Genomic DNA, 14,288 nt, shown 5'->3' with positions numbered 1-14,288 from the left:
CTCATGATTCCTATTAAAAAGTGAGACAAAGTATTAATTTAGGTTGTGGCCATGCCTAGATTGTCTTTAATCTCCAAATTTCAAATTATGAGAGAGCAAATAATAAAGGAGTTGAGATACTTTTCTTTGCGGGTGTTATGAGGCTAGAAAGAGGCTGCCGCATATCATAGAATCATGGAATCTCACGGTTGGAAGGGACCTCAGGAGGTCAGCTAGTCCACCTCCCTGCTCAAAGCAGGACCAATCTCCAACTAAATCATCCCAGCTAGGGCTTTGTCAAGCCTGACCTTAAAAACATCTAAGGAAGGAGATGCTCCCACCTCCCCAGGTAACCCATTCCAGTGCTTCACCACCCTCCTAGTGAAAAAGTTTTTCCTAATATCCAACCTAAACCTCCCCCACTACAACTTGAGACCATTACTCCTTGTTCTGTCATCTGGTATCACTGAGAACAGTCTAGAGCCATCCTCTTTGGAACCCCCTTTCAGGTAGCTGAAAGCAGCTATCAAATCCCCCCTCATTCTTCTCTTCTGCAGACTAAATAATCCCAGTTCCCTCAGCCTCTCCTTATAAATCATGTGCTCCAATCCCCTAGTCATTTTTGTTGCCTTTCGCTGGACTCTTTCCAATTTTTCCACATCCTTCTTGTAGTGTAGGGCCCAAAACTGGACACAGTACTCCAGATGAGGCCTCACCAATGCCGAATAGAGGGGAACGATCACATCCCTCGATCTGCTGGCAATGCCCCTACTTATACAGCCCAAAATGCCGTTAGCCTTCTTGGCAACAATGTTGCAACTTCCACACACAAAGATTTACATATGTACTTAACTTCAGGCACTGTGACTAGTGCCACTGACTGCACCCATGACCCAGTGCTCATTATTAATTAATTAGTATTTCCATAGCACCTGGATCCCTCGCCATGGACAAGAACCCCTTGTGCTAGGCACTGTACAAACTCAGAACCAAAAGATGCTCCCTGCCCCAGACAGCTTACAGTTTCAGTATAGGACAAGAGACAACAGGTGGATACAGACCGATGGAGAAGCACAAAGAAACAATGAGACAACACAGCTCAGCGTGTTAAGCAGTGGTCTCAGCACACCAGCAGCCTGTTGTCAGTAATTTTGTACATTTCACAGCAAAGGAGAGTTTTAAGAGGGCTTTGAAAAAGAATCATGACGTAGCTTTGCAGATGTTCATGGCGAGTCCAGTCCTCCCAACTGAGGGGCAGCCTGGGAGAAAGCATGAAGGTGCTTGTTCAAAGTGAGCAATGAAGGATGAAAGTTAAGCAGGCATGTACGTTTTTGCAGGATCAGAGTCTTAGTGCGTAGGGAGATTTTGCTTGTATTTCTAATTATTTCTTTGACTTGTACCAGGCCAAATCCAAAGTACTGTTTAAATAAAATTACAGATCAAAAGAAGGTATTCAAAAATCCTAATCGTGAAAAGGCAGAGTTTTTAAACTTGGGCAAGTGCTGAGTGTGCACACACAGGAGCAATGCTTGAAGAATTTCACAAAGATTTATTCTGCTCAAAGGAAACTGTAGGTTTCACTGTTTATAACCCTTCTCCCACCTTCTATCTACGCAGTGTCTTTGATTTTAAAAACATTTCCTGGTATTTTCTTGATTTTTTTTTTCTTCTCTCCCAGTCATTCTCTCTGAGGCACAGTTGAGGAATTGCTACCATTAATATTTCATAACCCCTAGAGTAGATGCTAAACACATGGAAATGTAGACACAAATCACATATTGGTGTTAATGTAATATTTTGGTGTGTGACTCTCAGGTCTCTGAGAAGGAAATTTAGAAGCTGTCTCTCTCTCTCGCGTGCTCCAAAAAAAAAAAAAAAAGAAAAAAAGAAAAAAAACTATCAGTAAAAATATGTCTGGCAAAAACACACTGAGAGTTTTCCAACAGTTTAAACAATTTTATCACATCCTGTAGTGACTTATTAGCAGTGTCTTCAACCTTTATATTTTCCAATAACAACCTGATGTCTTCATCATATCTTATGGAACTATAATTGGCTGAATCCAGATACCAGTGCCTGGAGGGCATACGTTCTTACAGACTTTAATGGCTCATTAGGTATTTATTCACTTTAACTTAAGCAGCTCAGCCATTTGTGGAAAATGAGCCTTTAAAATAGAATTAAGGATTTTTTCCTAAGCGTCGTGTGTTACCTGAACTGTCGCTGAATTTAAATGTCCAAACCTGCCGGTTTAATTTGGCTTTCCTGTCTTTCTTTTTCAACAGGAGTTATAGCTTTATAATAACCTCTTAGGCTTTAAGCTTAATGTCAGCTAAATCTGCTTGTATTACATAGAATTGTTTCTTTCTTGTAAAAAAACCCCACATTTTTGGTCCGTATTTTGATTGTTTTTGCTGACAGGTGTGTGTCGTTCATTTCTCGGCAGATGACCTACACAGGTCATGGCTGAACTCTTTAATCATCCAAGAAATAAGGAAGGCAGGATTGAGGCTCAAGGAAGATTAATCAATGTGAATTTTTGCTATGGTGCTGGGTGGTTTTGCATCACCATATAGAAGTAGGGCTCAAACCTCTATGCACATGGTGCATTTTAAATTGTTTCCAGCAACATATGTTTATTTAAACAATTGCTTGTGAGTGAGGGAGGCAGACAGAGCAGTGAGGATGGGGGGGGATGGGGCAAATATGAGCTGAATTGAATAGTGCCAGTTAAACTGTGCACTCTTCATTGGGACCAATTAGCGCACAATGAGGCAAATCCAGTTCCCTCTGCCCCTCACAGGCACAGAGGACCAGAGACAAAGCAGAAGTCGTATGTTTGAGTCCTGGCTTCACACCCCAGCCCAGTATGAGATTATAGCTAGAGCTGGGTGAGAAATGTTTTATCCATTCAGCAAAGATTTTCATGATTTCAAAACTTGTTTCCATTCTGCACCGAGATGAAACTGAGATCTGTCCATTTAGTTCTGTGTAAAAAAACCCAAACTCTCCTCTGTGATGTGGAAGACACGGGAAATTGAACCTGGGTTTCCCACATCCCACTAACCACTCTCTTTCTCTGGCCAGAAATAACCTCCTGGACCTTTTCAATGAAACTATCATCTAAACCGCTCCTTTCCCGCAAAAAGTTTAAATTTTGATTAAATGGTTCAAAACTCTTCTAATTATACTCCACAGGGGTCCATATGACTTAGCACTGGCAGGGACACAATTATGAAGATCCATCTGCTAAACCACATACCTCCTACCCCTGTTATAGGGAAACTGGGCTATACTGACTGGGGACTGTGCCCCTGTGGCTGAAATTGAGACTGTAGAGGAGTCTTGGTGGCTTGGAGGGGTATTGACTCTGTTGCAGCCTCAATCTCTCTCCTCTCCTGCATTTGCAGACCTCCTCCATGAACAGCCAAAGCTGCTAAGGCTGAGAGTTGGCCCTAACGTATATATATAATGTACATGTATGTTTGGGCGCATAGTAGCAAAAGTGTATTTGCGTTGTGCTGTTTACCTGTGTGATGTGTAACTGTGGAGACAATATTTGTATAAATATAATAAAGTTCGGCAGTTTCTTGAATTGTTTGTTTGGAAATTCAGCTTATAGTTCAGTAAAATTGTAATGTAGCCACGTCTTAATAATAGTATTTATTTGCTACAAATATTAATGCCTGTGAAAGCATGCATGCTTTAGGGATTCAAAGGAAGCTCATTTCCGTAATGTGGTTAGGTAATATGGTAAGGTTGTTGTAGTAATAATCAGTGGTCATTTCCTCACCCTCACCATTGTTGCAAATGCTTTACCACCCACATTGCCATACCAGCGACAGTGTCTATATGGACCTACACTGTGTGAAGGGAAGGTGTCAAATGAAAGTGGCTGTATAATTTATTGATGTCCTGGGGCAGCTATAATCATGCACCCTTTTTGTTTTTTAGATGATCAGGTTTTGTAGATGAGGAAGAATGTGTAAAGCATCTCCCACTTTAGCTCTGCTAGGTTAGTGGTAATGGCATGCATTGATTTTTGGAATGGTGGTTGATATGCACTATAGTTAAATTACAATTTTCCCTTCTGATAACACCTTACTTCCTTCAGGAGAAACCAATCCCTTGACATTTCACCTGGGGCATCTCAATCCAGGATACATTTCCAGCCCCCACCCCGAGAAGATTAGAAAATCTCTGAAAAGACATCTTACTCGTAGTGTTTTTGCTGTTTTAAGTTTCCCTATTGGTAACTTTTTGAAAAACGTACCTGACTTTATTGGCACATCTCATCTTGCTCATCACCAAAATGGCTTGGCCTAGAAACTTTGTTTCTTTTGTTCTGCTAGCCTTGTTGAGGAAACATGCCGTTTAGTAGGGGTTTTTTGTTTGTTTGGCTTTTTGGTTTTTTTGCAGGACTTGGAGGAGGAATTGAAGAGATGAATCAAATACAAACAGCTTACGATGGGGTGTATAAGGCAGGCAGGGAAAAGATTCAAGGGAGGCTCATTCGACCAGTGATAGAAAGAAGAGGCAGTGGAAGCTCAGGAAAAGGGAGTAGAAATGCTTGCCTTGCCCTGCCTTTAGGAGGCAAGGATCAGCTGGGATACTGAAGGACTCTACTGCTTATAAGATAAACAGTAAAGGTAAGTCACTCACGTTCACTTACATGTAAAGTGGTAAATGAACTAGTGATTGTTCCTGATTCTCCCCTGCTGGCTGAAGCAAACACTTTCCCTCTCTTCTCCTCCTTTTTCTCCCTGAGTCAGGTTGAAGGAAACTTTGCCCTAACTCCACTTATACTGGATGAGGGATGAAACTGCTTTGGCAGAGATGTATGTTATTTCCAGTGGCAAGATGCAGTATTTTATCTTTCCCTCTCTTTCCTGTTACCTGTATGTGTATAGAGAGCATTTTTTTCAATATTTATAAATAATACATGGACCAGCTACTGCTTCCAGGCATGAGCAGATGTCAGGACCCGATGGCTACCACCACTGCTCTTAGGAAAAAGTGCCACGAGCTATTTAATGATCACAAGCAGTTGGGAAGGACCTCAGATTTTTTTATCTCAGTTGAAAGACAGCATATCCAGTGCCAAATTAGGATATTGTTTCTTTAATGACTCAGGGAAGATTGCTACCTGCTGAACTGACAACACTACTTCTTAATGCACCTTGGTTTTCCTTGGAGGTCTTCAATCCAGGCCCAGCATGCTTAATTTGAGGTAACTGTGTTGCCGTAACATATGTAGACTTCTGCAATGCATTCAACTTAGAACTGCACAACATTACGATTAAAAACATTATCACTGTTCAATATAAATATAGAACATATTAAATGCATTCAAAATTGCCTAAGTGATAGTTTTCAAATGGTGAATCATCATCCAGAAGTGGAGCTTCTAGCCCACAGGGATCTGTTTGTCCCAATGCCAGTCAATAGCTTTATTAAAGATTTGCTGATTAAAATTTGCAAATGACACTCAATTGCTGGAGCGGAAAATAATGAAAAGTTCATGTCATTTCTACAGAGCAATCTGGATCGCTTAGTAAGCTGGGTTCATTTGAACAACATGTGTCGCAATGTAGCAAACAAGGTCATACATCTGGGGGGAAAAGAATGTAGGTCACATTTAGAGGAGAAGGGATTATATCCTGAAAGCAGTCACGCTGAAAAGGACTTGGGGTCATGGTGGATATCCAACGGAACGTGAGCTCCCAGAGCAATGCTGTAGCTAAGAGGGCTAATGTTTGGCTGTTTATGCAGGGGAATATCAAGTGGGAGTAGGGAGGTGGTGTTACCTCTGTAGTTGGTGGAACCAATATTGGAAAATACTTTTAGGGTCTCCACTTCAAAAATAATGTTGACAAACTGGAATGGGTTCAGAAACGAGCAAAAAAGAATGGTTCAATGTCTGGAAAACCTGCCTTGCAGTGAGACTAAAGAAGCACAATCTATTTAGCTCATGAAGAAGAAGGTTAAGAGGTGACTTGATCACAGCCTACAAGTACATACACGGGGAGAAGATTTCTAATAGAGCGCTCCTTAATCTAGCAGATAAAGGCAGAACAAGATCCAAAGGCTGAAAGCTGAAGCCAAATAACAGGTTAGATATAGGGTACTAATTTTTAACAGTCAGACTCAAGGTGATTAATCATCGGATCAACTTCCCACAGATCTGGTGGATTTTCTATCACTTTGAGCCTTTAAATCAAGAGTGGATGTCTTTCCGGGAAAAAAAAAGTTTTATCTCAACCTAGAACAGCCACTCCTCCATTATTAAACCAGACAGCCCCTTTTTTTTGAGAGGTTTGTCCTCCATCTGGTACTGGGACAAAACTGAGCATGGTTTTGTCTGGTATTGGATGGGGATGCCACTCTGCCCCTTACAATGGTGCCTCCCTGTGTGATGTGACCTCGCACACACCGTCACGCTGAAATGTCTTTATCTCAACCACAAGTTATGGGCTTGATGCAAGAATTACTAGGTGCCATTTTCTGGCCTTAGTTATACAAGAGGTCAGACCTGATGATCATAATGATCCCTTCTGAAATAAAAATCTATACGATGAGATCACAGCCCAAGATGTTATGGCTGATTGTTTCCCATGCATCACAAATGATTGAAAGCAGAACTATTATATTGGAACTTTCATGTGAGAGAACCATATTTTATGACTTATTCAAATCACATGATAGTGGAAGAAACTGAATGTGAACTATGAGTCAGAGCAGGCTGGGAACCTGCTTTTGGAGTGTCTTTCTGTGACACTGATTTAACTATAAGGCATTCTTGAAATACTTATACAGGTAACAATTTTCTTGCCAGTATGATCACCCAGAAACTGCACAGAACGTTCTACCAAGGTGAACATCTGAGATTCAGCTGAGGCCAGAACAGACCGATGGCCTAAATGTTACCATGGAACGTGCTCTTTTTGTAATGTTAATGAGGGTGGTAATGACTGATGATGAATACAGGGTGGCTGTTGTTTGACCAGGTTGCTGATCTCAGACAGCAGGTGTTCACATGGAAGTTGAATACTGTGTGCAGATGTGGTCGCTCCATCTCAAAAAAGATATATTAGAATTGGAAAAGATTCAGAAAAGGGCAACAAAAATGATTAGGGGTATGGAACGGCTTCCGTATGGGGAGAGATTAATAAGACTGGGACTTTTTAGCTTGGAAAAGAGATGGCTAAGGGGAGATATGATTGAGATCTATAAAAATCATGATTGGTGTAGAGAAAGTAGAGAAATGTTGTTTACTACTTCTCATAACACAAGAACTAGGGGTCACCAAATGAAATTAATAGGCAGCAGGTTTAAAACAAATAAAAGGAAGTATTTCTTCACAGAACACACAGTCAACCTGTGGAGCTCCTTGCCAGAAGAAGTTGTGAAGGCCAAGACCATAACAGGGCTCAAAAAAGAACTAGATAAATTTATGGAGGATAGGTCCATCAATGGCTATTCGCCAGGATGGGCAGGAATGGTGTCCCTCACCTCTGTTTGCCAGAAGCTGGGAATGAGCGACAGGGGATGGATCACTTGATGATTACCTGTTCTGTTCATTCCCTCTGGGGCACCTGGCACTGGCCACTGTTGGAAGACAGGATACTGGGCTAGATGGACCTTTGGTCTGACCAAGTAGGGCCGTTCTTACGTAAGCTTCAGCAGGCAGACCAAGCAATAAAAGACTCACTCATTAAAGAGACTATGTGGGTGAGGTAATATCTTTTATTGGACCAACTTCTGTGGGAGAGCGAGACAAGCTTTTGAGCTTACACAGAGCTCTTCTACAGGTCTGGGAAACTAACTCAGACTATCCCAGATGTGAAGAAGGGTTCTGTGTAAGCTTGAAAGCTTGTTTTTCACAGAAACAGAAGTTTGTGCAATAAAATATATTACTTCACTCACCTTATCTCTCTAATATCCTGGAGCACAACACTTACACCTTAAATACATTCTCACCTTCTCACTATCCAGATCAGTATTGAAGACCTAGGTGGGATAGGGCAAGGACTAAATTAACCTTGTCTTGTACATATGATGTAGTGACAAGCACAACCATTAACTTTCTATTGTTGCAATTGAATTTTTTAATGGGTACTACATTCACTTTAAAACGAGTTCCTTGTTAGTATGTAGCTTCGGTCAAATTAACCCACGAATATCACATCTTCAAAGGTTATGATGTTCTAATTAATGTAGCAATATAACATCTTCAATGGATGCATGATTTGCCCCTGGGTTCATAAAGAGCTAGCCAAGCAGTATTTCCAAATGTTTGATTACCTTGTTAAGTTAATTAATGGGCTGCATGTGATCTCCATTAATTAGACCACGCTCAAGTCTTGATAAAATGTATATTCTTATAGTATAGCATAATGACGGCAGAAATTCCCTACAAACAATGGTTAATTACAAGCTCGTTGTGATTTTGGGATTCAAGAGAAAAGATTAGACACTTTTTTTTTCTTTTTTTATGGCTGTAAAATGGTTCTGAAAAAGAATCTTCCATGAAGTGAAAGTGGAGATGGTGGTTTGAAGATGAAATGATTTGGCAGAAAAAAAAAAACAATTTCTTTATAGAGAAGATAAAATAAATATTTATTATTTTTATTTTTCTGTAACAGCATTATCTTGGGTGTCTATTTTATGTAATACAAAGTAAAAATAAATGAATACACGTTTCTCTAAAACTCTCTTCTATATTTCTGTATGTTTATTGACAACAAACTGAGATTAAAATTAAAAAAATAGGAAATGTTACTTGATAAAATATTTGGTTTCTGTTTCTGTAACGTTTATGGTTAGCTCTGTTCAGTGAACTTCAAAAACATTCATAATGGCACAAAATCTCCATCACATTTATTCACATTACAGAGCCCAGTCATGTACATGGGGCCCTGTTTCCACTCCTGCAATTTGCATTTCACACTACTCATTGTTGGCTTCAACACCTATAAGTGCTAAGCTCTCCTCTGGCTTTGAGATAAATGTTCATAGTTATTTTTGATGTGGTGGGAATACAGTGTACAGGCAGAGGACCACACCTGTTCACTCTGCTTGTCTACAGACACTAAAAGGGGCAACATCACAATTAAAATAGAATATTAAAGAAAATTATTCCACAACGGTGCATGCGAATGTACCTGATTAGTTATTTGTGTGTGTGCAGCTTAGGTGCATAAGTGGGTGCTTAAAGCTTCTGACAACCTGTAACAGAAAATCTAACTTTTTACCACTAATGCTGTTTATTTGCTTTACTTTGCTCTCCCCTTCACTTGAGCTGTGAAACTGATCGATCAGTTTCACTTCTGGACATAGTCCCCTGTGAATTTCTCTTTCTGTGCCTTAGCGCAAAGCTGTTGTGTTTGGTGTGGGATGCTGCAGGGGAATGTTCAAATGGGATAATAAGCAATTTTATCTGACTAGTTAAAAAAAATCCCAACCCTTTTCCGTGCACCTTGGGCCAAACCCTCCAGTACTTAGCCCTTATTCAGGCAAAATTCCCATTACATTCCATAGGGTGGTGACATGGTATTTAAGTTAAAGTTTCACTCTTATAATATTTTCCTCAGTAATACATTGCCCACAGTCAATCCGCAGTGTTAAATTATTCCAGATTTATACCTGAGCAACACAGCACTGTGTCCCCTCTCCACAGAATGATGGATTATTGCACCAAGAGACCAACACAGCAGTCATCTTAACATTAAAATATAACATCAAAGCAGATCTGAGAGGATTTTGTTCATTTGTTGTCTATCCAAGTGATTTTTACAGTACTTGAAAGGCAAACGGCTTCATTTCAGGAATGCGATTTCACTTACAAAACACTTTGATTAAGATATGTAGCAAGGTTTGTATTTGCATATATCTTTAAAATAGTGGCTGATCATAACCATTTTACTCTAACATCTGATCTACAATTACCAAGGGGAAATGTAATGGTTGGTGGATAATCAGCAGAAAACTACATCCCCAAAAGAAGGTATGCCTAGGTAGGCTATAGAAACAGTAAGATTTTTTTTTTTAAACTCAACAGGAGTTGAGGGTACACAGTATTTCTTCTAAGAAAGCAATGAGAATCATATTCAGCTTTCTCAAATCAAAACATCTTAACATAAATGTCAGTGTCTTGTAAAGATAAACAAGAGAAACTTTCCCTTTCTCTATAGAAACCAGCGACAGTGAGGCAACACAACAGATTTCGGATTATTTTTAACATATTGGAATGTGGCCAGTTGATGGACATAGACCTAACTACACCATCTGCCTACAAAAGACAAGGAATGTTTAGTATTAATGTAAACCAAGCATGCAACAGGGAATTATCTTCTGTTTCCCGTATTATAGGAAATACACAACAGCTAACAATAGTATGAGAAACAGGGTGTGCCTGCAGCTAGATACATGAAGGCCGACAACTAATATGAATAAGAAGGAAATGTTGAAGAGGACGGTGTGTGTGTGTGTGTGTGTGTGTGTGTGTGCGTGTGTGTGTGTGTGTTAAATTTGGGAGGTCTTTATGTGCAGGCTAAAGTTCTGTACCAAAACAAGCAAAAGGAACTAAATCCCCCCCCCGCCCCCTGTGATTTGGCCAGTAGATGTCTCTGTTACACACATAGCTACTCCTTCAGCTGTAACTTCCTTCCCCAGTTAAATCACATTTTGTCTCAAGTGAATCTTTCAGCATAAAAACATATGCACCCGTGCCTTTTTATTTTGGGGAGTAGTGTCAAACGAAGGGGGTCTTTTACTTTTTCTCTTTTTCCCCAGCCACCACATAGAATTAGGAAATTACCATGACAATATAGGAAACTTTTTCACATTTGACTTAGTACCTCCCAGCATATGGGATAAAGCAGCATTCGGTAAACTAATAAACTAGGTAATGCTTGTCAGATTGATGTAGAGAGTTCTGCTCAGTTATCAGTGGCAAATATCTATATCTAATTTATATCTATCTCAGAAGGCCAGTCAAAGCCTTATGTTGAATGTACCATAGATGGTATATTTCTGCTAACAGAACAATATGGTATTGATGAATCTTGTCATTTTTGCCTATAAAGAGAGGGTTTAAATGCTCACAAATGCCTGCCAAGTGCAGCAATTCTGTTCTACACCACAGACCTAGATTAGTTTTGTTCGAGTTATAAAATGCATTAATTTAAGAATATATCCCTGTATGCCGGGGAACATATGTAGGTACAGCACATAACTGACAATTTGTCAGGCCTCTTTCCCAGCCGTTTACGTGAAAAATGGGATCCAATCTGGATCAGTTACAACTGAATAAACATAATCAACTCAGAACTATGCCTCTGTTGCTTAACAGTGCAAATTATTTTTGTGCCGTTCTCTTGCCCTACGCCATTGAGCCGAGTGTGAGTTCTAACTCCATCTGGCCCTGACCCAAGGCCACTCCACATGTGGCTCTCAGGATCCTAATCTTTCCATTCTGGGGATCAAGGCCCGTTTTTATCCTTCAACGTCTTAAGTCTCCCCTATGCAAACACAAACATGGTTCAGGTTGTCAGTGGCCTTCTGCAAAGTCCAATGCTGATACCATTTCATTTGTCATGCAACAAAGGGTATTTGTTTTGTGAGTGGCTATATTCCTTTCCCAAGCATCTAAGATCCAAACCTATGTCTTCCACAGCTTGCTGCATGGTCATACTTCAGCAGGTCAAGTTGTTGTTTTGGATCTATAAAACCATTTATAGACTGAGGCCTGTGTACTCTGTATAGGTTCTTATAATGTGGTCATCCCTGTGGTATCTGAGTACCTTCCAGTAGTGTATTAACCAATGTGTCCAACATCCGTCACCAAGTAGTTATTCTCTCATCCTCTCCCCAGGAGGAGAAATGTGTGCAGGGGAGTGTATTGTTTTCGTTGGGGGTGTGTGCGTGTGTACATATGTTCTGTATGTATTTGCTAGGGAAAGACAGGTCAAAAAAATGCGCCTGGCACATGGAGCAGAAGGTGATGAAATTGATGATGGTCCTCAAGGCCGCCCAGAGGATTCAGGGGGTCTGGGGCAAAGCAGGGGAGCGGACTGGGCTGCGCTCACTGGGCGACTCACTGGGCGGCGCTCCGAGTCTGCGGGGGCGGTGGCGGCGGCGGGTCCTTCAGTCGCTCCGCATCTTCGGCAGCACTGAAGGACCCACCGCCAAAATGCCACCAAAGACCCAGAGCGACTGAAGGGCCCCCCGCCGCCAAAATGCCGCCGGAGATCCGGACCGCCACTGAGTAAGTAAAAAGGTGCCTCTAGCCAGGAAAGGGATTCTCAGCCAGGACTCGTGGGGCCCGGGGCCTGGGGCAAATTGCCCCACTTGCCCCCCCCCCCCCCCCCAGGTGGACCTGATGGTCCTTAGTTCCTGTGTGAGTTTTGTGACAGACATGGCAATTTCCTGCAATATCCTTGAAAGACCTAAGAGTATTAAGTGTATGTAGTATTGTGGGTCAGGAACAAAAAACATTGGGGGGTGATTAAGACAGATCAGCTAGATTGTAACACCCCGGAGAGGTACATGTATACTAGTTCATACTCGATTCTCTGGAAACCAACTGACAAAGAAAGGATTTTTGGATAAATAGGTCAAGTTTAAATTTACTCAGCGCCTCCTTTCTGATCCACCAAGCGGTCAGGATCTTCTGTCCAAGAGGGGGCCCCAGTCCTTACTGAGAGGGGTTGGAAGGACTTTGGGCTACTGGGGCTTTATAAGACGGATGGGTGACCTCTGGTAAGATTTTAGCATGCCTGTTGGAATGCTTATTGTTTTTCTCTCCAATGCTTTCACCTTAAGAATAAATGTGTTTGCTTTTAAAAGGCTTTGTCGTAACTTCTTGTTGCTGGCAATTACAGGTGTTCGTAGTCTTCAAAGAGAAAGCAAAGCACGGTTTGCTGGAGAATTCACAGTGTAAGCAGGGAACTGTGCAGCCTGGAAAAACCCCGGTCAGGCAGGAGAGAGATGTTAATATCTACCCAAGAGGGTGATGGCTTAGGAGCCTGGACTTAAGAATGGGTGCCCTCGAGGGACCATGGAGGAAGAATACTGGTGCAGTTGTCCTGAACTGTGACAAGTTCGTTTCACAGTCTCAGACCAGCCCTGGGGAAGCTCTGTCTCCTTCTCAGTTGTGCTTTATCCTTATGGTACAAAGTTCATAGTGCCAGAGGAGAGAAGCCGTTGACCAAGGTCTTCATTCTGGATTTTTAGGTATCATGCGCCCAGGCCACTGAGCACACTGAAGTTACGGACTGAGACCTTGAGCATCGCTTTCTCTGGGAAGTGAGTGTAGAGAGTGGCGGACATGTTTGATGTGCAGCGTTCTCTACTAGTTGGAATTTCCTAATGGTTCAAAGTGTCATGCCCAGGTATTAAAGACTAACTATCTCAGGACTCTGGACCAGCTGGAAAGTTCAGTTTGACAGACCTTAGATTTGATCAACTGGGGGCACAAGGTGGTGTTTGTGGAAGAGCCGTGACCTGGAAGTTCACTCTCCACTCTTTTCCATTGGCGTATGCTGCTTTTCCCAAGGGAGATGGCTCAAGAACAGAGGAGTTTGTGGTTGGGGGGGAAGTTCTTTGTTATTAATGAACTTTGGGATTTACTGTATTGTTTTTGTCTGTAGAGGTCACTATAGATGTAATCTTATTTAGCAAAGGTACAGGGATAGACACTACCTTCATATTGTTTCATTCTATCAACCTCTAGGGGCATACGGTTATGTACATTCCTTCCTCAGGAATAACTTGGGAAAGCTGCTCTACGGGCTACATCATAGAAACAATTGCTAAAATATGTAAATCAGGAAAACTAATGATGTGTAATACTATAATGTTTTAAATGTCTTAATTTAGTTTGTAGACTAGCACTCCAAAAGTCTCTTAAGGAGAAAAGCATCAATAACATGAACTCTTGTGTTAGCTGAGTAATTACTTCTCAGAGCTGGATTCTTAAATATTAATTTGCTATATGCCATTCATCATGTGGAAAACTGCATCTGTAAAGGCAAAGCAAAACTGGGGCTCCAACTCTGAAGATATTGGAGGAGAATGGCTTTTTGCGGCTAAGTCAGTGCTTGCTACATGCATCTTCTCAACTTCCTGATACATACGCATGTGACCCGTTTGCCTGTTGCCTTTTGCATGGCAAGTAGAAATGTTGCATTAGCCATGACAGATGCTATTCCACATACTGCAACGTGCTCTCTAAAAGCGTTGCTGTACTTAGTCACCCAGGCCGACGTGACTGCTGCGGGAAAAAGATGCTCTTTCCAGGGATCTGA

The sequence above is a fragment of the Chrysemys picta genome, chromosome 14, assembly GCF_011386835.1.
Source record: "Chrysemys picta bellii isolate R12L10 chromosome 14, ASM1138683v2, whole genome shotgun sequence".
NCBI classification, from domain to species: Eukaryota; Metazoa; Chordata; order Testudines; family Emydidae; genus Chrysemys; species Chrysemys picta.
The sequence above is the reverse complement of the archived record's forward strand: the minus strand, read 5'-3'. Positions refer to the sequence as shown.